The sequence below is a fragment of the Chrysemys picta genome, chromosome 1, assembly GCF_011386835.1.
Source record: "Chrysemys picta bellii isolate R12L10 chromosome 1, ASM1138683v2, whole genome shotgun sequence".
Lineage (NCBI taxonomy): Eukaryota > Metazoa > Chordata > Testudines > Emydidae > Chrysemys > Chrysemys picta.
In genome coordinates, this window is record NC_088791.1 from 341564419 (window position 1) to 341588808 (window position 24390).

Below are 24390 nucleotides of genomic sequence, written 5' to 3' on the forward strand. Positions count from 1 at the left end.
GGAGGGGGTTCACGAGATTTCACAGTTTAGCGAAAGGGTTCACGGGCTGTTAAAGTTTGGGAACCACTGCCCTAGTTTAACCCCTGTGCAGCGGCCAAGAGGGCAGCCGCCACACCAGCATCACTACAAATCCAAGTACCATAATGTACCATTTTAAGTAAATATTTAGGGGCTGTCTCAAGTTGGAGAGTTTTTAGGGGTTTTAACGTTACATCTTTAGAAAGACCCGAACACATTCTTTGAGTTTATTTTCCTCTTAGAAGTGAATCCATGGGAACTACTCCCGGCAGGGGCTCTCTGAAGGAAAACAGAATGTTAAAGCTTTACCACAAAATAAGCTCACCGATTCCATTCCTTAGAGGAAGTTCCTGCTAACTTACCACATTCTTACTCCTAACAAGATGGCTTTTTCGCATGCCAGGATGACAAAGCCACCAGAGGATTAGTAGCAATAGAGGTCACTGGTTCAAATCCAGCCCAGTTAGGTAGTAATGAGGTTATTCCCTAGGGTTACCATTCGTCCGGATTCCCCCGGACATGTCCAGCTTTTAGAGTTAAAAATAGCGTCCGGGGGGAATTTGTAAATGTCCGGACTTCCCCTCCCCCCCATGCAGAGCGCGCGCGGCTAACAGGGCAGCTGGCCGGATGGTGCCATTTACATGGGGCTCCAACAGCCAGAGAGAGCCCCTCCTCCACTTCCCCCTCCTCTCCCCTGCAGAGGAGAGCACTCCCTCCCTCCCTCCCTGCATTCGCAGATCACCAGCCGGCCGTTCGCACCGGCAGTCTGGAGCTCCTCCTCCTGCTCCTCCTCCCCGGCACGCTGGTCTGAGTGGCAGGGTAAGGGGGCCAGGGTGTTGGAGAAGGGGCAGGGAGGTTCTGGAGGGGGCAGTCAAGAGACAGGGAGTGGGGGTCGGGTCGGGAGTTCAGGGGGGGCTTTCTGAGGGGTGTGGGGATAAGGTTTTGGGCAGTCAGGGTACAGGTAGGGGGTAGGGTCCGGGGAGGCAGTTAGGGGGGGGGTCTCAGGAGGGGGCAGTTAGGGGACAAGGAACAGGGAGGCTTAGGTAGGGGGTGAGGTTCTGGAGGGCAGTTAGGAGCAGGGGTCCCAGGAGGGGGCAGTCAGGGGACAAGGAGCGAGGGGGGGTTGGGAGTTGTGGGGGGGCTGTCAGGGGGCAGGAGTGGGGAGAGGGATCGGAGCAGTCAATGGAACAGGGAGCAGAGGGGTTTAGATGGGTCGGGAGTTCTGGGGGGGGGGCTTTCCCCCTTCCCCACCCCCACACAGCAAGCAGGAGGCTCCCAGGAGCAGCTCCAAGGCGGAGGGCGGGAGCAGCACATGGCAGTGGGGGGAGGGACAACTGAACTGCTGGCAATTGATAGCCTGCTGGGCGGCTGCCGCACAGAGAACTTAGGGGAACTGGGAGCTTATAGGGGGGCTGCCGGTTCACCCTGGTTCCAAGCCCCCAACAGCTAGCTCCAATGAGCTGCTCTTCCTGCAAGCAGTGGACAAAGCAGGCGGCTGCCAAACAATGTTATAAGGGAGCATTGCGCAACTTTAAACAAGCATGTTCTCTAATTGATCCGCAACGTAACAATGAAACAACGTTAACCGGGACGACTTTAAGTGAGGAGTTACTGTATTAGTTAAACTGGAGAAGATGGGGATTAATATGAGAACTGAAAGGTGGATAAGGAACTGGTTAAAGAGGCGACTACAATGGGTCATACTGAAAGCTGAACTATCAGGCTGGAGGGAGGTTACTAGTGGAGTTCCTCGGGAATTGGTCTTGGGACCAACCTTATTTAACATTTTTATTACTGACTTCGGCACAAAAAGTGAATGTGTGCTAATAAAATTTGCAGATGACACAAAGTTGGGAGGTATTGCCAATATGGAGGGGGACCAGAATATCATACACGAAGATCTGGATGACCTTGTAAACTGGAGTAATAGAAATGGGATGATATTTAATAGTGCAAAGTCATGAATTGAGGGACCAAAAGAGACTTTTTCCTATAAACTGGGGATTTATCAGTTGGAAGCAACAGAGGAGAAGAAAGACCTTGGTGTAGGCTCAAAATTAAGGAAAGGTTTCTAACCACCAGAAGAGTAAAGTTCTGAAACAGCTTTGCAAGGGGAGCAGTGGGGGCAAAAAAAATCTAACTAGCTTCAAATCTGAGCTTGATAAGTTGATAAGAGGGGATGGTACGATGGGACTGCCTACAATGGCACGTGACCCCTCGGCAACGGCCAGTACGAAAAATCCTCAACTGCTGGGGATGGCACACTATATGGCGAGAGCACTGAGTTACTACAGAGAATTCTTTCCCAGGTGTCTAGCTGATGGGTCTTGCCCACATACTCAGAGTTTAACTGATCACCTTATTTGGGGTCGGACAACAGCAGGGCTACCATATGTCCAGATTTCCCTGAACATGTCCGGCTTTTCGGTCTATAAATAGCCGTCCGGGGGGGGGGCTTTTTAAAAATCTAAAAATGTCCGGGATTTCCCCCCGGTCGGCTATTTATAGACAGAAAAGCAGCGGCCAAGCACTGCAGGGCACCCAAAGCCCCTTCCCGGCTCCCCCCATCCCCTGCAGCCTTACCACACTGTCCGGCCCCGCAGCTGTCTTCCCCCTCCTCCACTCCCCTGAAAGCTCCGCCCACCTGCTCCTCCCCCTCCCCTGCTTCCCGCAAATCAGATCTTTGCGGGAAGTCTGAAAAGAAGCAGGGGCAAGCGGGAGGCAGCAGCAGGTAAGCTGGGGCAGGGGGCGCGAGGAGGAGAGCTCCGGGGAGGTGCGGCCCTGGCCGAGCGGCGCCTGGCGGCCCCAGCCCAGTTCAGGCCCCAGCAGCTCCGGCCCCGGTTCCGGCCCCAGGGCGATTCCTGGGCTCTTTAAAGCCGGCCCTGGTCAGGAGACAGGGAGGGAGGGTTGGATGGGTCGGGAGTTTGGGGGGGGAGGGCTGTCAGGTGGGCAGGGGTGTGGAGAGGGGTTGGGACAAACAGGGACAAGGAGCGGGGGGATTAGATGGATCTGGGGGGGCTGGCAGGGGGGCAGGGGTGTGGAGAGGGGTCGAGGCAGGCAGGTAGTAGAGGGGGTTGGATGGGTCAGGAGTTCTGGGGGTCCTGTCAGGGGGCAGGGAGCAGTTGGATAGGGCATGGGAGTCCCCAGGGATGGGGGTGTGAATATGGGGTGGGGGTGTGGATAAGGGTCGGGGCAGTCAGGGGACAGGTAGGGTCGTAGGGGGTTCTCAGGAGGGGGCAGTCAGGGGACAAGAAGCAGGGCGGCTTAGATAGGGGGTGGGATTTTAGGGGGTAGTGGCAGGGGTCCCAGGAGGGGGCAGTCAGGGGACAAGGAGCGGGGGGGGGGGTTGGCAGTTCTGAGGGTGGCAATCAGGGGGTGGGAAATGGGAGGGAGTAGATGGGGCGGGGCAGGGCTAGAGCGGGGCTCCTCCCCCCCAGTGTCCTCTTTTTTGCTTGTGGAAATATGGTAACCCTAGACAACAGGTATCCAGGTGCTACTCTGTGGCCTTGTTTCACAGTTCTCTGGATAACTGGGTTTGGGAGGGGCTGAAAGAAAAGTAGTGAGCTTCTTCTCGGAGTGAGAGCATGGGGAGGGGGGAGAAAAGAAGGGGGGGAAGAGGAGGCAGGGGTGTGTAATTCCAAAATCTGTCAGACAATTACTAAATAGGAGGCAGATTTGTAAAACTAGTCTCCTGGGGAAAGTCCAGGGTTAGCACCCATCCAGCTGCTGGTAGTAGAGATCTGAGCTTCCCACTAATGCTACCCCTGGCCCTTGATGGGGAGCCCCCATCCCACCCCTTCCCTGGCAATGCCCTTAATGTTATTATCTTAGCTTCCCAAGCGTGGGACAAACTAATTTTCCTACATCAGGCTTAAGGCAGAGCCATTAACAGCCAATTAAAGGACAACGGTGTCACATCTAAATAGATATTACAATGCTCAAAGCTATGTCAATGTTCTTTAGGGTCACACACAGAAGCGTTGGTTTGCCATCTCAGTGGAAAGTGCAAAGCACATTCATTATTGTTCCTGCAGGCTCAGCAGGTTGCAGCCAGGCAGGACAATGATTCCTAACACAGACCCCCTGCACAGATCTGCAGTATCTACAGGAATGGGGGTATGCACAGGGTTGGCTGAGACAGGCGGACAAGTCCCCCATATGATCATCCCCCACCATCAAAGCACCTATGCCCCCAAGCAGTGGGAGTGATTTTTCATTGACTATATTAAATTTAAGGCTACATTTAACCTAAACTGACATGCTCCGTTAACAAAGGCCTCCATAGTACTTTAAATATAATCTTCACACACCATCCCTTTAAAAAGATGGGCAAGTTATCCCCAAAAGACAGAAGGGTAAAAAGAGAGAAACAGAGCTTTTAGAAGTAGCCACTTATTTCTGATGCCCTAATACAAGTCATCTTGTGCCTGATTTTCAACAGTTCTAGGGACCCCCTGGCATCCACTGACTTCAGTTAGAGTTAAGTGTTGAGCACCTCTTTTTTTTTTTTTTTTTTTTTTTTTTAAAAGAGATCCTCGAGTGTCTCAGGTCAAGTCTACAAAAATAGCGGTACTCAAAATTCAGGGATCAGTGGCTTGCTTAACTTCACACGGTGATTCAGGTGGGTGGCAGAGTCAGGATTAGAACTCTGGCCCCAGCCCTGAGTTCAAACAGCTACAGCATGGTGCTTTTGCAAGGGCCCTCAAACTTACATTGATAGAAATGCTAAAGAGTGCACGTCTTCATGCACTCGGGGCTCTAGTTGTACTTGTCCCAGTCTCTGTACTTTTCAGGGACAGCTGTGCATGGATATAGTTGAAGTCTCCAATGCCTGTGGCGCTATTTTTTTTTATTTTTCTGTGCACAGCAAGAGTTATCTTCCTGGTTATCCACACAAGTTTGTGTTTAGCCAACAAGCATCCATGCAGCAGTGGTGCTATGCATGATCTTGTGATGTACCGAGAAGCAATTTGCTTTCAGGCAATGTAATGTAAAAAGACACCACTGTAAGTTTATACCCAGCATGTTAATATTTGAACACACAAAGCTGTCTTACCTGTAGGATGTTAGAAGGATGTCATTAAATCATAACCCAGATCTGAGTAAGGCAGCACCTACACCTGGAGAAGGTAACCCAAGTTAGCCAGTACCTTGACAAATGACAGGGTCCAAAAGAGAACCTCTGGCCAACATTTTCAAACCTAGTGCCTAAAGTTAGTCTGGAAACTGCAAGTGTTCAGCACCTTATTAAGATGAGACCATTTCTGTTTCAGGAGCCTCACTGTAGGCATGCAGATTTGAAGACTTTGGCCTCTGGCGCTAGGTTTCACAAAAGTGACATAGAGATGCACCTCTACCTATGTGAAACACCATGGATCTTTAGTCACAGCTGGTTCAGTTGTCAGGTTTAAGTCTCATCCAAAAGAGATGCAAAGTATTAGTGGATAGATTCATGTGAAATTCCCACACTTGCCTACAGAGGTAATCACCGTCATGCTGGGCAACTGCTTCTGAAACCTCACTGACTTGACACCTTAAAGAAACTTCTCTCCAGGCAGGGCTTCCTTCTAGATCAAAGCATGAAAGGGGAGATAGGGAAGAGACCATGATTTCAGAGGATGTATCCCTCACCCATACCCTCTGGTAACCAGAAACATATCCAGGGGGAGGGAGAGGTCAGTGGTTTGAGCATTGGCCTGCTAAACCCAGGGTTGTGAGTTCAATCCTTGAGGGGGCCACTTAGGGATCTGGGGCAAAATCAGTACTTGGTCCTGCTAGTGAAGGCAGAGGGCTGGACTCAATGACCTTTCAAGGTCCCTTCCAGTTCTAGGAGATAAATGGAGATATCCTATTTTATTTTATCTTTCAGAAGAAAACATATCAAAGCATTGGATAAGCCCATTATAATGTTTACAGATGAACACTTGGGGCATGCAGGAAATATTTTAATGCAGAAGGAAGAAAGTTTTGATGGATGGATAAGCAATACAAATCCTTTGTACTTGTCAGGTTTCAGAGTAGCAGCCGTGTTAGTCTGTATCCGCAAAAAGAACAGGAGTACTTGTGGCACCTTAGAGACTAACAAATTTATTAGAGCATAAGCTTTCGTGGACTACAGCCCACATCCGAAGAAGTGGGCTGTAGTCCACGAAAGCTTATGCTCTAATAAAATTGTTAGTCTCTAAGGTGCCACAAGTACTCCTGTTCTTCCTTTGTACTTGTGTATCTCCTTCCATCCAAGTGTCCCAAAATGCTTTACAAGACATTAAACCCCACAACGCTTCTAAGTATTATATCCCCATTTCACAGATCGGGAAATGGAGAAAAGGGTATATGGGTAAAAAGCAAGTGGGGCCATAGGTTCTCAGGACCTCGGGGGAAGGGGGTATCAAACAACATCCACAGTTAGGGCCAGTCTTTCAAAAGTAGCCTCTAACTGACTTGTGCAAAGTCACGCTGCAAGTCTGTGTCAGAACTGAGAACAAAACCTCCTCTTAGGTTCTTGAGTTACACTTTGCTCATTAATTGTAGTAACCAAACAACCAGATCTCCTTGTTCCTGGTCTTTTAACCAGAAGATTTCCCTTCTCTCCCTCCCACACCAAAAAACTGATCTAATGTATTTCCTGTGATTGCAGTTTCATAGTAAACACCATCACGGGTACCAGACTCACGCAGTTTTAGATCAGTGAGTGTGTCAGTGATCACCCAGATTAATAAATACAAAAGAAGTGGCCTGAGACCTAATCTATTAGAGGGCCTCATTGTAGCACTTGGAAATTGGAACACACAGAAAACCCATCTGGTTAATTTAAAAAGACAGACACTTTAGAAGGGGCCACTGCACCTAAAGGAAAATGTAGTCTTCGCGTAAGTGCTGTTTATGCCTGATGCATTCCCTCATGTAATTCAGGAACATATACAAGACCCACCTATCTAAAAGCAGCATTACAGAACCCTTCTGCACAGTGTATCACACCTGGGACCATAAAGAACAAGGTTATTTAAATTTCTGCTTTGATTTCTTGCAGGGAGAAGGGGGGGGGGAAGGGGACACGCTGTGGCACAGTTGCGATATTTATAAGTGCACGGTGCCAGTAGCACATGCCCAGAATTTAAGGTTTTGCAAAGAGAAATAATGGCAATATTTTTTCATTTTATGTCATAGAGTTTGTTTCTAAAAACGTGTTCTCCTACCTTGAAGGTCACACATTGCATCATCCTAACAATAGAGGCGGAAAGTGAAACTGACCAGTTTAGCATCACCAGTCCAGAGCAACAAAATAGCAAAATAGTAAACAAATAGTAAAAGCGGAGAAGAGTACAGTAGATCAGAGTTATTTCAGCTGAAATCACCTAGACCCCAACCAAGCAATCCTGCAGAACCCTGTGCCCCAATGGGGTAACTTGCAGGATCAGTGCCTTGAAGTGTAAACAATAGGTAGGGCTTTCATATATAAACCATGATTGCACAGAATCATTTCCAAGCAAGCACTTGCTATTTCTAAATAAGAGAAGAGCTTTCAGTGAGGCTCTGCACGGCTGCAGGGGTCTGGCGGCACAGAGCTCATTGCGGGATCGATGCCTAAATTTGTGGTCTGTCCCAGTACCACCTCCACAAAAACAGAGGGCAGGGCGGAGAGGGTTGGGGGATCTTTTTTCCCTTCCTACATACACAATTAAAAAATAAATAAATAAAAATTGATACCCTCATAGGCTTGATCCTGAAATGCTGCCAATCACCCTCAACTCCCATCAAATTCAGTGACACAAGGCAGGTGAGGCAATCTCTCTTATCAAACGTGTGTGTGTGTGTGTGTGTGTGTGTGTGTGTGTGTGTGTGTGTGTGTGTGAGAGAGAGAGAGAGAGAGAGAGAGAGAGAAACAGACACGCTCTTGAGGTCTTACCAACAGAAGTTGGTCTAATAAAGAGATATTATCTCACTCACCTTGTCTCTCTAATATCCTGGGACCAACATGGCTATGGTTACAATTCAGCATTTAGCACCCAAACTTCAGGTGCCCCCAAAGTTAAGCAAGAGATTATTTGCAGATTTTTCACATACACAAGAGGAGGGGAGGGTGGAAGATTCACCCTTACCCAGAATCATCCTTATACACAATGTAATTGACGCCTGAGCGGACAAAGCAGACAAACCTAAAGCAACCGCCAGGTACCTCTTCAATTGTGTATTTATTAAGGTTTATCTTGGAATGCATTGTACTTAGTGTGGAAAGGTTTACGATTGACCCCCCACCCCAAAGCAATTCAAGAGGAACCTAGTTTGAATATCTTCAGAAGAGCACATTTATCTTGAAAGTTTTTCTTGCCAGGAACATTATAAAAAATATTTTAAACCACATATTAAAGAGATGAGGTGGCTTGTGTTTTACAGTATCAAACAACGATAGGATATTAGTCCAAAAAGAAAAAAGAAAAGAAAAATCACAAGCAGTGGTTCAGAATGGGTGGGGGGAGGGGAGGGGGAGAAGAAATTGAGAGAAAGTGGCTTTAAAAAAAGAACACAGCAAAACCAGGTATCAATAGTTTTCTCCAGTCACTATTTAACACAATCTCCTGTTACTACAGACAGCCATTTAGAATTCCCTTACAAACCCTTCCCCCGCTTTACGTGCTCGGTACCATCAGTGTGTACTTGGTACTGTTCAAAACAAATAGACAAGGACCCTGTCTGGAAGGGAGTGTGCTTGGAGCAGGGGACTGGAAACCAGATATGCTGGGTTCTATTTCTTGTGATCTCTAGATCACAATGCGACCTTGAGAAGGTCAATGAAATTCAGTTCTGTCTCTTACCTCCCCTGTAAAAATGGAGATTCTCTAATAGGCTTAATGTTAGCGAGATGAAAGGTGCTATGGAACAGGGTATTAGCATTTTAAATGAACTGGTTGGTTTGTGTAGCACTGTCCTCTTCTGACCAGAATCAGAGAGATCAACATTGGGCATAGCCCCTATACCGTTAACCTCTGCTGAGGTTTTCCTGATACTCCTCTGCTTTTGAAGCAGGAGAATCAGAGTTCTACCCTTGCAGATATCAGGTAATTTAGTGTGGCTGTGGCCTGCACTATAGTGATAGCATTGAAATCCCAAGTGACCACAGATTTGTTACATCATTAACAAATGATGGATTGTTCCTGCCAGCTAGCCTTAGTTTTAAAGCTACAGTGTGTACATACATAACCAATGAAGCATTGGTTTGGAAAAATAAGAGTGTGCACAAAGAGTTACATGGACACTGTATATCAATGCAGGGAAAGGAAGAGCGATGTACTTGTTTTAGACCTGAAATATAGTATCACAGCAGAGCCTCTTGAAGGAGAAATATGAGCAGTGTCTGACAAGCCTCTAATAAATCTTCTCAGTTAATCACACTATCTTTTGGATAATGAGTTACCAAAAAAAGGGCTAGTTATTAAAACCCTTTTGGAGGGGATAATGGTTTCACTAACTACATTTAGCATCAAATTGAATTCCAAACCACACCTTGCACACATGTGCTATGCTGGACATCAACTGTTGGAGAGAAAGATAGGATGTTTGAGGGCGGGGAAGGGGAGGGCAGATAAAGATGGATAAAGGAATCATTCAGAGTCTGATTAACATCCCCAGCAGGTGCATCTGCTGCATAAAAGGCCACACTTCAAGCAGCAATGGGCACCTACCTGACAGAACAAGACACTTGCTAATGGGAATCTTACCTTGTTCGGTGTTAACCAAATCCACACAATAGTACAAGTTAGAAAAAAAAAAACTAGGGCAATTCTAACACCCAGTTATTTATAGAGGATGGTAAATATTCATGGCACTTTCTATAAAGTGAAAGAAACAAATAATCCTTGGCCCACAGAGCAGATGGAAGATATCGCATCTAATCATAGTCTTCCTGGTCCAAAGGAAGAATTTCCCATATAAATTAAAAGTTAGTTCCAAAGAGCTAGCTGCTGAAATCAAGACACCAAATAAAATGTATTGGCCCAGAATTCATTTAATTTGTGCTTCTGCAGTGAATGGCAGTGGACAAATCCTTGTCATTTTGCTTCTTTACGCGCAAAGAATCTTTTCTTTTAAAGAAGTGTTTTGCACAGCTTGAAGGAGACACCCACTTTAAAATTAACTACCTTACAACTGATCTGATATGCACATTTAAAAAGTGGCTTCTGATTTATAAAGAGGCTTTTTACAGTTGAATTACTACTGTTTGATTACCAGTTTGAAGCAGACTTCAAGGCTTGACAGTGCAAGTGAAAGACATGATAAAAATAGCAACCTCTTCCCAAATTGTGGAACAACCACAATGAAAGTGGATAATGACCAGATGGTGTGTTAATGGATTGTGTTGTGTGTGAAGGGGTGACCAATATACCCAACAATTCAAATGGAAGGCAACTCAATATACACCAAATCTGCCAATGACTAGACACTCTAGATGCTAATTGGTAGGTATACTATCTACAGACTAGTAATTTAGGTAGTGGTGAATCTAAACCACAAAGCAAGGTAGAACCATCACACTTAATCTGATAGAGACACAGTGTTTAATGCTATCCCAAATAGGTCTTTAAAATAAAAACAGCCCTATTTGCAGGTTTTTTGGACCCAGTACTGTCTACATCGTCTGAAGTGTGACCACACTAGTCTAACCATGTAACTGCATGGTGGAACTTTCTAACGTAGACAAGCCATTATAGAGAACTATTCCGTGAGCTCCCGTTATTCCTTTGTAGAGCTATCAATCAAAAGCCAGTACAAACAGAATCAGAACTAATCTTTAAAGTTTCACACACGGCATCTTACTGCCCAACAGTGTGCGCCTTTCGAAGCATTTCAGATTACATCCATATTTCCTTTCCTCCCCTTCCCCACCAGAAAAACACACAAGCAGACAGGATATGTAGGAGTGATTACAAATCAAGTTATTTGCTCTACGAGTCTTTTTCTCCTAAAGATAGGAAGTGTTGCAAAAATCTGAAGAGGATAGATTTCCAGGACTGAAAAATCCTGCTTTGCCATCTGGTCCAAAACATCTGAATCTCTGTAGTTTTAATGCCAGAAAGTGCTAAGGCAAAGAGTTGTCAATGCCTGGCAGTCTATTCACCAAGAAGTACAGAGGGATTGCAGAGGGGAGAGGAGAGCAGGAGGTGTAAATAAAACAAATATTCTCCAAGCATGTATCATTCATTCCCAAGCCCCTTCATTCATTCTTGCTTCACTCCCTTTCAAAATTTCCTCCTTTTCTGGTGCTTTCTTTGCAAAGAAGGCAAAAGGCCATGGATTCTCCTGCACATTTCCCCCCTAGCAATATAAATAAAGAATAAAGGAGATTTAATAAAAACAAAGCTAACCCCCTGGAAGGTGTCACCAGGCAGACACATGCTGTCAGACTTATTAAGACACTAGGGGAGGTTTCTAATTGTCTGCATTGACCCAGGGTGTTCCTCCTGACTAAACTAATGAGGCTGCATTAATCTACCTCAGGCTCGAGGATTTTGCTGGCTCAGGATTGCAAGACATGAGATAACCCCCTATCCTGAAAAATACCACACACGGCTCTGGAGGGTGCCAGGGCAGTGCAGATGCTGTCATCCCGATAGCAGTGTTGATGTGAACACACACATACCTAACACGTCGTTAAAAACAAAGCCGGATGCAACCCAGATGAAATGTCATGATCACAATCTGCTGCTTTACGTACCCCGGCACCCGTGAGAGCAATCCTATAACCCCAGACTGGGTGCCCCCTCTCCAGCTGTGCCTCTGGCATCCATCCTCATTAGGATTGACACAAGCCACTCGCGATTCGGCGTGAAGCCCCTCGTGCCCAGCCCGGGCGGACAGGAGGCACCACCACAAACTTTGGAACGGCAGAGAGCAAGGAGGGGGGGCGACTGTCGTGCCAGGGGCTCCACATCCCACTGCCACCCGAATAGGGCAGAGAGAGCCACCCCCCGCCCCTCTCCATGGGATCCCACCTACCAACCCCTGGATAGGGGGGAAATGTGCAGGAGAATCCATGGCGGGCAGGGGACTGGACTCGATGACCTCTTGAGGTCCCTTCCAGTCCTAGAATCTATGAATGTCTGAATAAACCCCAGGGCTGCCCTGCTAAGCCAGCTGCCAGCCAACGGGGCTTGCAGCCCATCTCGCTGGTCCCTGAATAAGGGGCGGCGCACGAACACCCCCGCCCAGGGGTGAGCGCCCCATCCAGGGAAGACTCCTCCAAACACACACACCCGGGGGATCTGTCCGTTCCCTTCCTCCCGCAACCCTGCTCCCCAGAGAGCTGCCGGGGTCGGGGAGAGGACGCGGGAGAAGGGGAAAGAGACACCCGGTATTTCCACGCCCGCCCTCCCAGCCGCTGGGCAAGGGGGTCACACGCCCAGATGCATCCCCTGCGGTCCCCAGCGGCTTGGCAGAGGTGTGCGGGGGAGCAGGGTCCTCCATCGCCCCCCGCCCCCGGGCTGGCTCCCTTTGCAGCGGTCCGCGGCGCTTACCTGGGGAAGCCACCAGCTCCGAGCCACTCCCGGCAACTTCCAGCGGCCGGTCCCTGGCCGCGCGGCGAGAAGTCCCCCGGGGCTGCCCGGCTCCTCCGGGGACTCGGAGCCGTGCAAAGCGGGGAACCTGCCGCTTCCTCCCCGGCGCCGGGGCGCTGCGATCGGCGCCTCTCCAGGCGGGGGCCGGAGCAGCGGCAGAGCCCGCGGGAGGAGGAACCTGCAGCCGGCAGACTCCGCTCGCTCAGCGCCTCCGCTGCCCGCGCAGCCTCCCCGATGTCATCCCTCGGCCAGGAGCAGCGGAGTAAAGCGGCGAGCTCCGCGCGGGCGAGAATGAAACCGGCTAACTCCGCCCCCGGCTGAACCAGACAGGGGAGGAGGCGGGGCTGCCCTGGCTACACCCAGCCCCGGCGGGAACCCGGGCCGCGCAGGGTCACAGCCTGGGCTATGCACCCCCACCCGGGAACCCCGGCAGGAAAGGGTCACACAGCCTGGGCTATGCACCCCCGCCCCCCGCTGGGAACCCCGGCAGGAAAGGGTCACACAGCCTGGGCTATGCACCCCCACCCTCCGCTGGGAACCCCGGCAGGAAAGGGTCACACAGCCTGGGAACCCCGGCAGGAAAGGGTCACACAGCCTGGGCTATGCACCCCCACCCTCCGCTGGGAACCCGGGCAGGAAAGGGTCACACAGCCTGGGAACCCCGGCAGGAAAGGGTCACACAGCCTGGGAACCCCGGCAGGAAAGGGTCACACAGCCTGGGCTGTACATCCCCACCCCCAGCTGGGAACCCGGGCAGGAAAGGGTCACACAGCCTGGGAACCCCGGCAGGAAAGGGTCACACAGCCTGGGCTATGCACCCCCACCTCCCGCTGGGAACCCCGGCAGGAAAGGGTCACAGAGCCTGGGCTATGCACCCCCACCTCCCGCTGGGAACCCCGGCAGGAAAGGGTCACACAGCCTGGGAACCCCGGCAGGAAAGGGTCACACAGCCTGGGCTATGCACCCCCACCCTCCGCTGGGAACCCCGGCAGGAAAGGGTCACACAGCCTGGGAACCCCGGCAGGAAAGGGTCACACAGCCTGGGCTATGCACCCCCACCCTCCGCTGGGAACCCGGGCAGGAAAGGGTCACACAGCCTGGGAACCCCGGCAGGAAAGGGTCACACAGCCTGGGAACCCCGGCAGGAAAGGGTCACACAGCCTGGGAACCCCGGCAGGAAAGGGTCACACAGCCTGGGCTGTACATCCCCACCCCCAGCTGGGAACCCGGGCAGGAAAGGGTCGCAGCCTGGACTGTACACCCCCATCCCAGCTGGGAACCTGGGCAGGAAAGGGTCACAGCCTGGGCTATACACCCCCACCCCCAGCTGGGAACCCGGGCAGGAAAGGGTTACAGCCTGGACTGTACACCCCCAGCTGGGAACCCGGGCAGGAAAGGGTTACAGCCTAGGCTATACACCCCCAGCTGGGAACCCGGGCAGGAAAGGGTTACAGCCTAGGCTATACACCCCCAGCTGGGAACCCGGGCAGGAAAGGGTCGCAGCCTGGGCTGTACACCCCCACCCCCAGCTGGGAACCCGGGCAGGAAAGGGTCACAGCCTGGGCTGTACACCCCCACCCCCAGCTGGGAACCCGGGCAGGAAAGGGTCGCAGCCTGGACTGTACACCCCCATCCCAGCTGGGAACCTGGGCAGGAAAGGGTCACAGCCTGGCATACACCCTATCCCTACTGAATTCAGGCAGGAAAGGGTTACTGCCTGTACCTAAGACAAAACTGACTCAAAACCTGCTAAAAGTGCAGGTAGCTAATCTGTAACCACCAGGCATTCTGATCCCCGTGACCCTCATTCCCCCCACCTTCAGTAATCTGTTAGGCTCACTCGATTCACCTTGTCTTAAATTAGACCCTGATATTGCAAACATTTAAGAACATATGTAACTACTCATGGAGCAGCCCCATAGACTTCAGGGGGAGGAGTGATGTAGGTAAAGTTACACAAATCTATGTGTTTTTAGGTTTGGGGGCCTCAGATTGTAAACAGGTTGGGACAGGGACTGTCTCTTGCCATGTGTTTGTATGGTGCTGCTCAGGGCAATGAGGCCCTGATCCTGACTGGGCCCCTGCATGCTACACAAAGAGGATAAAGCCATGGTCTGACACTCTGCTGCCAGTTCACTATCAGAGCCAAAACAGAGTCTTAGACAAACACAAAACTTGACTTCACTGAAATAGGAAGAACAGACGGATAACAAGGTAGCCATTGTCATACTTTTCGAAAATAGCTCCAAGACAATTCAAGAAGCTGAATTCTAACTAGATAAATACATATACGCATCTCTCCCTCTATTCCAAGGAGAAAATTGAAGTAGATAAAGCACAACTTAAAGAATGATACAACAGCCAACACCATAATAAAGCAGAAAAGACAGAGAGGATAAAATGCAAACAACAAAAGAATATGATTATAGACAGAATGGTTAAAACTGACCATAATTAAAATTGCATAACACGTTCCATAACAGCAATTGCCAATCTCAAGCATTCAAAAATCATGAGTCAAGCTCCAAAAAATCATGGGATTAGCTTAAAAAGAACCCAAATTATATTGTTTTTTTTTTTAATTCATGATTTTTATTTCTTTTCTGATTGCCAAACCTTTAGGGTGCACTGGGATCACATTTTCTCTGCAACCAAGAATGGAAACAGGGTTTTTGTTTGTTTCTTTGTTTGTTTTTTGTTTTAAATGAAAACTGAGATTCTGACTTGTCTGACTATTATGTAGTCCTGCCTTGAGTGGAAGGGACTGAACTAGATGACCTGTTGAGGTTTCTTCCAGTGCTACACTTCTATGATTCTCCTCTAATCATGTGGATCCAGGAGCTGTGACTTTAAGAAAAACAAATTGTGAACAGTTGGCACATTAGGAGAAAATATTTTCTTTTGCCCATGTTAGAAAAATTCTTCTAAGTATTTTGTTGAGAGGCTCTAGCGCCTTCATGCTTTGATCTAAGGAGCATCACCAACCTTGCTCCAAGTGCAAGCTGCATGTCTTTGACCTTGCCTTCTCTAACATAAATATATAGCAACATGCATATTAAAAAAAAACACCCTATCAAAATGCAGCACTCCACTGGGCACACTTCTCCCCCAGGGGAGAAGGTGAGAGAACAATGTGACAGGTGTTAGTCACATTGCATAAAACACTACTGGAAGAGCTCCCATACTATGGTGATGAACACAATATACCAACCAATATAGAATAGACTTGAAATTTGAGGGAGGTTGCCATAGTGTTAAGGATGTGCTTTTTGCTGTCTCTGTGAAAATTCACCTAAGTTTGAACAAGTTTATAAACTTCTAACTAATCTCAGTTCACACATGCTCTGTAGAAACTTCTTAGAGTTAGGATGGTACAGATTCTGTCTGCCCTGAGCATGCTCCAGCCAGGGCTTTAGAAGCTGAACAGGTCTTTTCCAGCAATAGCTCCTCCCAGCTCCAACGGGGCCCCTAGGCACAAGAACTGAGAGCAGGGAGACTCTCTCGCCTGTGCTCTCAATGCTCCCGCTGCTGAAGCCCAGGTAGCCTGCGGAAGAAGAAGGAGGCACCTGACTGGAGTCAAAGAGCTGAAAGCCAGGCCTTTGGGGAGGTGGAGTTGCAGTAGCCAGAGGGGGAGGGACAGCAGAGGGGGTGCACAGAAGAGGGACAGGAGCTACAGGATGGGGGAGACCTGGATAGGAGCAGAAGGTGACAGAGATAGGTTGGGGATACTGTGGGACTTCAGAACCTGGAACTGAACCCAGGAGTCCTGACTTTCCTCTGCTTTCAGTAAGTAGCTGTGAGACCCAACGGGAATGTGTCATATCCCCCCCTACCGGTCCACATAGAGGATAACAGCCTTCTACTGCTACACTGCTCTACAGCCAAAATGCTTCTGAAATAAATGTAGTCAAACTTTACTAATTCTGGGTCACTGAGAACGAAAATTATGCTTAAAATTGTTGATTGGCTCTAGTTTTCAAGATATGCTATTGGGTCAGTATATACGACCCTTGACTTGGGAATGGCGGAGGATAAGTGAATTATAAAGGGAAGGGATCTCAATTTAAACCAGAAATGACTAAAATACATCTTTGACTGGATCTATGAATAAATCTATGACTGGGTTTGGACAGTACTTGCTTTTTAGGCAAAACAATGAATGATGCAATCTGAAGCTGGTATTGTATCATACATGATATGAATTGCATCATGTTATTCCTAGAAGTCATGGATGATGCAATCATAATGAAGCTTACATCACTCTGCTGAACAAATTGCCCTATATCAGCTCTAGAAATCACACAGTGTCGTGCTCTCTTATTTGTCAGTGTTTGATTTTGCAAAGGGACACATTTCTGTTTAGCCAAACTGAGCAGAGATGCCTCGTACTTGTGTGAACAGTGCAGATAACTTCTCTATGTTTGTGGTGAAGTGACTTTTGCATCACAAAAGCGCAGTATAACCACTATGGTTAAGAAAGCCTATCACCTTTATTTTGGCTGCAAAATTGGAGATCAGGACAAGAGGTGGGCCCCACACATATGCTGCAACACTTGTGCAACAAATCTTCGCCAGTGGTTGAACAGGAAAAGGAAATCTATGCCTTTTGCAGTGCCAATGGTTTGGAGAGAGCCAACAGATCATACCAGCAATTGTTACTTCTGCATGGTGCCTCCATTTGGGAAAGGTGTGTCAAAGAAGAAAAAGTGAACTGTGCATTATCCAAACATTCCATCAGCTATACGCCCAGTACCCCATGGAGAAGGACTGCCGGTTCCTGATGCACCAGAATCATTCTCACTTGAGTCAGACGAGGAAGAGGAAGAGGATGAAACTTCTGGTCCTGAACCATCAATGTCACAGGACCCACATTTTCTCCCATCCTCCTCCTCTGAACCACACCTCATAACACAAGGTGAACTGAATGACCTTGTCAGGGATTTGGAACTACCCAAGAGTAAGGCAGAGCTGTTGGACTCCAGACTACAACAGTGGAATCTCCTGGCAGGTGATGTTAGGGTTTCCATGTTCCGTGACCGCCAAAAGGATCTTGTCCCATTCTTCTTCATGGAAGGTGATCTTGTAGCCTGCAACAACATCGATGGTGTGATGGCAGCCGTCAACATCGTTCACGATCCAGATGAGTGGAGACTGTTCATTGATTCATCGAAGACGAGTCTTAAAGCTGTTTTACTGCATAATGGCAATGTTTTACCATCAATTCCAGTTGGTCATGCAGTCCATATGAAGGAAACCTATGACAACATGAAACAACTTTTGAGGTGCATAAACTATGACCAACATCAATGGCAGCTTTGTGGCGATTTGAAGGTTGTTGCTCTCTTGCTTGGTCTGCAGACTGGATACACAAAGTACTGCTGTTTTCTCTGCGAATGGGATAGTCGTGCAAGAGATTCCCACTACATCAAGAAAGATTGGCCACTCCGACAGTCATTGGAACCTGGGAGGAAAAGTGTTCAGCATCCACCACTTGTTGAATCAAGGAAGATTTTGTTACCACCCTTACACATCAAGCTGGGTCTGATGAAGAATTTTGTCAAGGTCATTGACAAAAGACAAGCAGCTTTCAAGTACCTCTGTGGAAAATTTCCAAGGTTAAGTGAAGCTAAGATAAAGGAAGGTGTCTTTGTTGCTCCTCAGATTCGTGAACTTCTTCGAGATGATGCATTTGACCATGCATTGCGTGGCAAGGAAAAGACGGCATGGAAAGCCTTCCAGTTAGTGGCAATCAATTTTCTCGGAAACAACAAGGCAGACAACTACAGGTTGTTGGTGGAAAACCTCCTCAAGGCATACAAAAGCCTTGGTTGCAACATGTCACTAAAGATACATTTTTTGCACTCTCATCTAGATTTTTTTTCCACCGAACTGCGGAGCAGTGAGCGACGAGCACGGTGAGCGATTTCACCAGGACATTGCAACAATGGAGAAATGCGATCAGGGCAAATGGAGCCCATCAATGCTTGCAGACTATTGCTGGACAGTGACAAGAGATGCTCCATTTAATGAATACAAGAGACAAGCAAGAAGCGCCGGGTAGACACTGAATAGGACTAAACTATGTACATAATAGTTTTTTGCCTTTTGTTTCATAATAAATTTTATTTATATAACCCTTTTGCTGATTTTTAAAGTGTTACATAAACAGGACAGGTGAAATATTATCATGTAAAGCAACCATAAACACATGAAAAGACCTAGGTTTACAATTTATGATTAAAACTCTACTATCTACACAATATACATAGACATAAAATGTAAAAACTTAAATGTCGTAGAAACAGTAGCCAATCAGTTGTTTTAATTGTCATATTTGAATTCAGCACATCAAAATACATAATCAATAGCATATTTTATCTCTGAAGCAGACGACTTCTCAAAAATTGTAGACCAGTGCTATCAGTTACTCCATTAGGTCTAATGACAGAGGACTCTGCTGTGGATCTAAATGTCTGAACCTTGCTGATGACCCAAGCTGGGGTTCAATATGGTTCCACATGATAGAATTGTTGTTATTGTTCAGTTGTTTTCAGTTTTTTTAATAGAAAATTTGCAGAAGTTATGAGCATTCACAACTGAATGCAGCTGATGTCAACTGGAGCTGTGCTTTGAACATATTAAGTGCTATAAAAATGCTAAGTTCTCTGGGAAAACAAAATGGCCCTAGGTGTCCCAAGTTGGACACCCAAAAGTAGTAGACACTTCTGACAATTTTGGCCTTCATATCTCTGTGCCTCAGTGGTTTTCCTGTGAAATTGGGATAATAATAGCACCTAATACCATGCGGTACTGTGACGATTAATTCACTAATGTTTGTGAAGCACTCAGATACTATGGTGAGAGCACCACAGAAATGCTCATGAGGAAACACAGTGTATAGGAATTGGGTAGTGTCTCTTTAAATGGTTTGTGATCCCGCTAGCAGTATGCACACGGAGCCAGGTTTTGCATGTTGCATATAGCTAGTGAACATGGTTATTTGGACCCCACTGTGCCATGTGGTTCTTTCATATTACATTTGTTGTGTAAGGAGCAAAAAAGGCACAACGGGAAATTAGTAGTTTTGTATACAGTGCAGGGTTTTGGATGGTGTGAGTTAACTACATCCTGGGACCAGACATTGAATGAGGAGGATAAAAAGAAATATTGAATAACAACCCGTTCAATGAATGAAGCAGGGATCCTGGGGTGGCGGGGGGGAAATGGTACGTGATCATGTAATTAACAACTGTGCCATAATGCTTGGAGGCTAAATTAAGGTTGCATGGGCAACCTGCCTTTTGAATCCTTGCCTTTGCAACTTTAATGTTCTTTTAATGTAATTTTTTGAACGGAATGCGCAACCACTGCTCAGCTAGTTCCCTGGTTTTATACGTAGTTGCACACAGCCCACCCCAATAGTACCAAAAACAAGAGCCAGTGACCTATGCAGCCCAGGTTTCAGCATTTGTGAAATACTAGGGGGCTGTGAATGATGCTGGAGCTATGGATGGAACTTAGTTCCCAATCAGGCCACCCCAAAGTTCTACAACCATACATCATAGTACTCTGTGACACTGCAGGCTGTAGTGAATCCCGGAGGGTGCTTTGTGGATGCAAATGTTGGGAATGGTTGGATGGGGATGCTATATTCCCTTTCCATGAGGGAGATGTTAGTGGTATTTCTGTGCCAGCTGTGATTCTCAATGACCTGAGGAGGATGGCAACACAACTACTGCCTCAGAAATGCCAGACTGGTGGTGGACTGTTGCCTTTGGGGAAGACAGTGGGAATTGAGATGCCTATGTGATTGCTGCCCTCTTGGGCTGACACCAGGGTTTGAATGAGGGACCTCCAGAAGTAAAAGTAGGAGTCCCTACCGTTGGAGCAAAAGCGCCAGCCATTGTTGCTATGAGATGTAGCAGACTCACGTCCTCTGTAGATCAGTCCCCAGAAGGGACACGGAACAGACACTGACCAGTGGGTTATACCTACTGAAGGGCAATGATACGCACCTGAAGTAAATCCCTACAATCACTGCAGATCATGGCGTACAGACAAGCATGGTAAGGGATGTGCTATTGTTTTGTTCACAGTGATATTAGGAAAGTGGAAGTCAAAGAGACACGGGATCTGCACATTCCTGTGTTTGTGTGAATACTTTTTAAATATGCTTTTTTCCAATACTTTAATTCAGAGACATTTAGTCCTTAATGGATGTAATTGAGTTTTGATTGAAAGTGTCCCCATGGGCCATTTGATTTCCCCCTGCAGAGTTGATAGTGACAGCTTTAGTCCCCATGTCATTGGTGGTCTATCTGGAGGAGTTGATTAGTTGTACTCTCAAGAGAGTTGCTTTGTTTTTGTAGGAATGGTAGTTGACTCCTGGGTGAGCTGTTTGCTTTGGGTGCTTTCAGAAAGGGTCTGAGATTTTTTTAAATGTTCTGTGAAAGTTTCACCACTCTGCATTGCGAGATTTTGTTTATTTACAGTGGATTTGAATTCTTTCCAAGCTAGGATGCAACCAGCATGACAACCTTTCCTCTAATCCTAAATCCAGTCCATTGTGAGGACACAGGATGTGGAGAGCAAGGTGGAAAATTCTTTTGCAGGTAGGGTTGCCAATTTTGGCTGGACATATTCCTGGAGGTTTCATCACATGACATAATCTTTAATTAAAGATTAATCTTTAATTCCTGGAGACCCAAGGATAGCCCTGGAGGGTTGGCAACTCTATTTGCACACCCATTCCAAATTGCTAGGGCTGGCTCTGGCCACATTCCAGCATGGTAACACAAGGAAGAGTTAATGTTCCCTCACAGCTAGGAACAGTAGGGGAAGAGTTAGAGTATAAATCATCCCCAAACCTGAAGATGAAAAGTTACAAGGATATATCTATCCCTTTCAGAGACCCAGCAGGAGAATTTACTGAAGATAGTCTACAACCCATACTGAAGACCCAGGAGATTAGGAGAACTTTTTTAAAATATACCAGACCCCATCCAGAACACTCTTGGAGATGGAAACACGTTGGACAAGAAAATCAAGGTGAAGTAGAAGGTTCTACGTACACCCTGTTCAAGAACACAGGTCAGGGCCAGACAGTAGTTAAAGATTAGGAGTCTGGAGTAAGACTAGTCTCCGGGGTTCCAGTGACTGAACAGAAAAAGGGAGTGGGAGGTGCTTCCAAGGATATACTACATCCTGTCTAAGCACTCACAGGGACCATGAAGAGAAGAAATTCTTGAATTGCTCATATGCCAATGTGAGGAAACAGTGTGTAGCAGGGCCCCCCTTGGTCCTTCCTCTGCTCTGCTCCAAAAACTACTCCAAGACCTTCTGGCTCAGCATTCACCAGTGCAGTTTATTTACATAGTGCCAACCCATCACCTTCTCACCAGGTACAGCTTGGGGGTTCCAGCCTTGAGGATTCCTTAGCCTCTGGACCAGGACAGGGCAGAGCTTCCCTTCCCTTCCTGTCTACCTCTGGGCCTGTGTCTAGCCCCAGGCTAATTGGGCTGGCAGCTGTTTCCCCTTTGTCCATCAGGTACAGGCATCTCCAGACAGCTCCAATTTACCTCCTTTAATTGGAGCTGGAGTGACAGAGGGCTGGCTGAGCCATTCCTGCTGAGCACGCTGTCACACAGGGTAATAAACAAGAGGAATTGGAATTGCTCATTTATGAGCATAAATTTGATCTAATTTGAAATATGGTGGGATGATTTGCACAATTGGAATGTTAAACTCAATGATTATAACTATTTAGGAAGGATCAAGTGGGCCAAAATGGGAAAGGGAGTGGCATTCTATATCAAAAATTGCATTACAGTTTGAGTTACTAATAACTCAGAAGAAAATGATCTTGCATGCTTATGGATCAATGTCCTAACAGATAAAGCACAAGATGGGGTTTTAGTTGGTGACTGCTATAGACCACCAAATCACACTAGCACAGGGGTGGGCAAACTTTGTGGCCCAGGGGCCAGATCTTGTATGACGGGCCATGAATGCTCACAAAATTGGGATTGGGGTGCGGGAGGGGGTAAGAGCTCTGGTTGGGGGTGTGGGATCTGAGGTGGGGCCAGAAATGAGGAGTTCAGGGTGTAGGAGGGGGCTCCATGCTGGGGCAGGGGAGGGAGGTGTATGGGGGCAGGTGAGGGCTCCGTCTTGGGATGCGGGCTCTGGGTTGGGGCTGGGGATGAGGAATTTGGGGTGTAGGAGGGTGCTCCGAGCTGGGACCGAGGGGTTTGGAGGACGGGAGGGGGATGAGGGCTGGGGTAGGGGGTTGGGGTGCAGGCTCCAGGCAGCTCTTACCTCTAGTGGCTCCTGGGAGCAGCAGCCATGTCCCCCCTCCAGCTCCTACACGGAGCTGCGGCCACATCCACAGGTACCGCCCTTGCAGCTCCCATTGGCCGCAGTTCCTGGCTAATGGGAGTTGTGGGGGTGGTGCTTGGGGCAGGGGCAGTGTGCAGAGCTTAGCCCCAGTGTAGGAGCTGGAGCGGGACCATGCTCCAGGAGCTGCGTGGAGCGGCCCCATATCCTGCTCCCCTGCTGGAGCAGGGCAATTCCCAGTCCCTGCTCCCCAGTGGCAGCTCGAGGGCTGGATTAAAATGGCTGGCGGGCCGGATCCGGCCCACAGGCAGTACTTTGCCCACCCCTGCACTAGGAACAGGATGACCGCCTCTTTATGTACCTCTCTATAATGTGTAAAGAAAAAAGCAGACTTCAATTTTGAGTGACATATACTGGAAGTCTCATGCTGCCAGTACTAAAATATCCTTGGAATTTCTAAAGATCGTAGATGACAATTTCCTAACTCAAAAAGTGTTGCAGCCAACACAGGATAAAGAGGAACTCATCACAGAACTAAAATTAATGGTCCCTTAGGTACCACTCATCATGACTTGATCCCATTTATAACATGCAAGCAGAACTCCAGACCAGTAATGTACATACTTAGTGCTCTCATAGGGCCAATTTCACAAAGCTGAAAAAAATTATGAGTTAAATCTGCTGGGAGGTGGAATTTAATAAAAAAATTTGAATGGTAATTGGGAATCATTTAAGAATACTTTACTAGATGCCCAAAAAGCCACCATACCACAACTGAGGAAGAAGGCTGATTAAAACAACAACCTGGTTTAGAGAGAAGATGAAGGCACCTATAAAAAAACAATGGAAGAAAGGGGAAGTTGATAGTAATGAATATAAATAAGAAGTTAGGAATTGTAGAAAATTGATAAGGGAAGCAAGGGACATAAGGAGAACTCTATGGCCATCAGAGTTAAGGACAAGGAGGAGTTTTTAAAATATATTAGGAATAAAAAGAATCCTGACAATGGTATTGGTTCATTACTAAATGGAAAAGCTAGAATTATCAATAATAATGCAGAAAAAGCAGAAGTGTTCAATAAATATTTCTGTTCTTTATTTGGGGGAAAAACAGATGATATGACCTCATCATATGGTGATGCTAATACTCTCTCCATTCCACTCTTATCGCTGGAGGATGATAAACAGAAGCTACTGAAATTAGACATTTTTAAATCAGCTGATCCAGGTAACTTGCATCCAAGAGTTTTAAAAGAGCTGGTTGAGGTGCTTGTTGGACCGTTAATGTTGATTTTCAATAAGTCTTGCAGCACTGGGGAAGTTCCAAAAGACTGGAAGAAAGCTAATGTTATACCAGTTTTCAAAAAGAGTACACTGGATGACCCAGGTAATTATAGACTTGTGAGCCTGACATCTATCCCTAGCAAGATAATAGAGTGGCTGTGTAATAAAGCCATTAGTGGGCTAGGTGGCCTAGTGGGTAGCGCGCTAG

The 24390-nt window shown here is 47.4% G+C and overlaps 1 protein-coding gene across 1 annotated transcript in view; it reads right to left on the bottom strand.

Moving 5' to 3' along the window:
- GDPD5 (glycerophosphodiester phosphodiesterase domain containing 5) overlaps positions 1-14623 on the bottom strand; it is a 325483-nt gene extending 310860 nt beyond the window's left edge. Inside the window, exons 1-2 of the mRNA XM_065581769.1 lie at positions 13866-14623; positions 12528-13574 (exon numbers count right to left, since the gene is read on the bottom strand). The gene's annotated coding sequence lies outside the window, so the exon portion shown is untranslated. The remainder of the gene's footprint in view (positions 1-12527; positions 13575-13865) is intronic.
- Positions 14624-24390: the final 9767 nt, after the last annotated feature.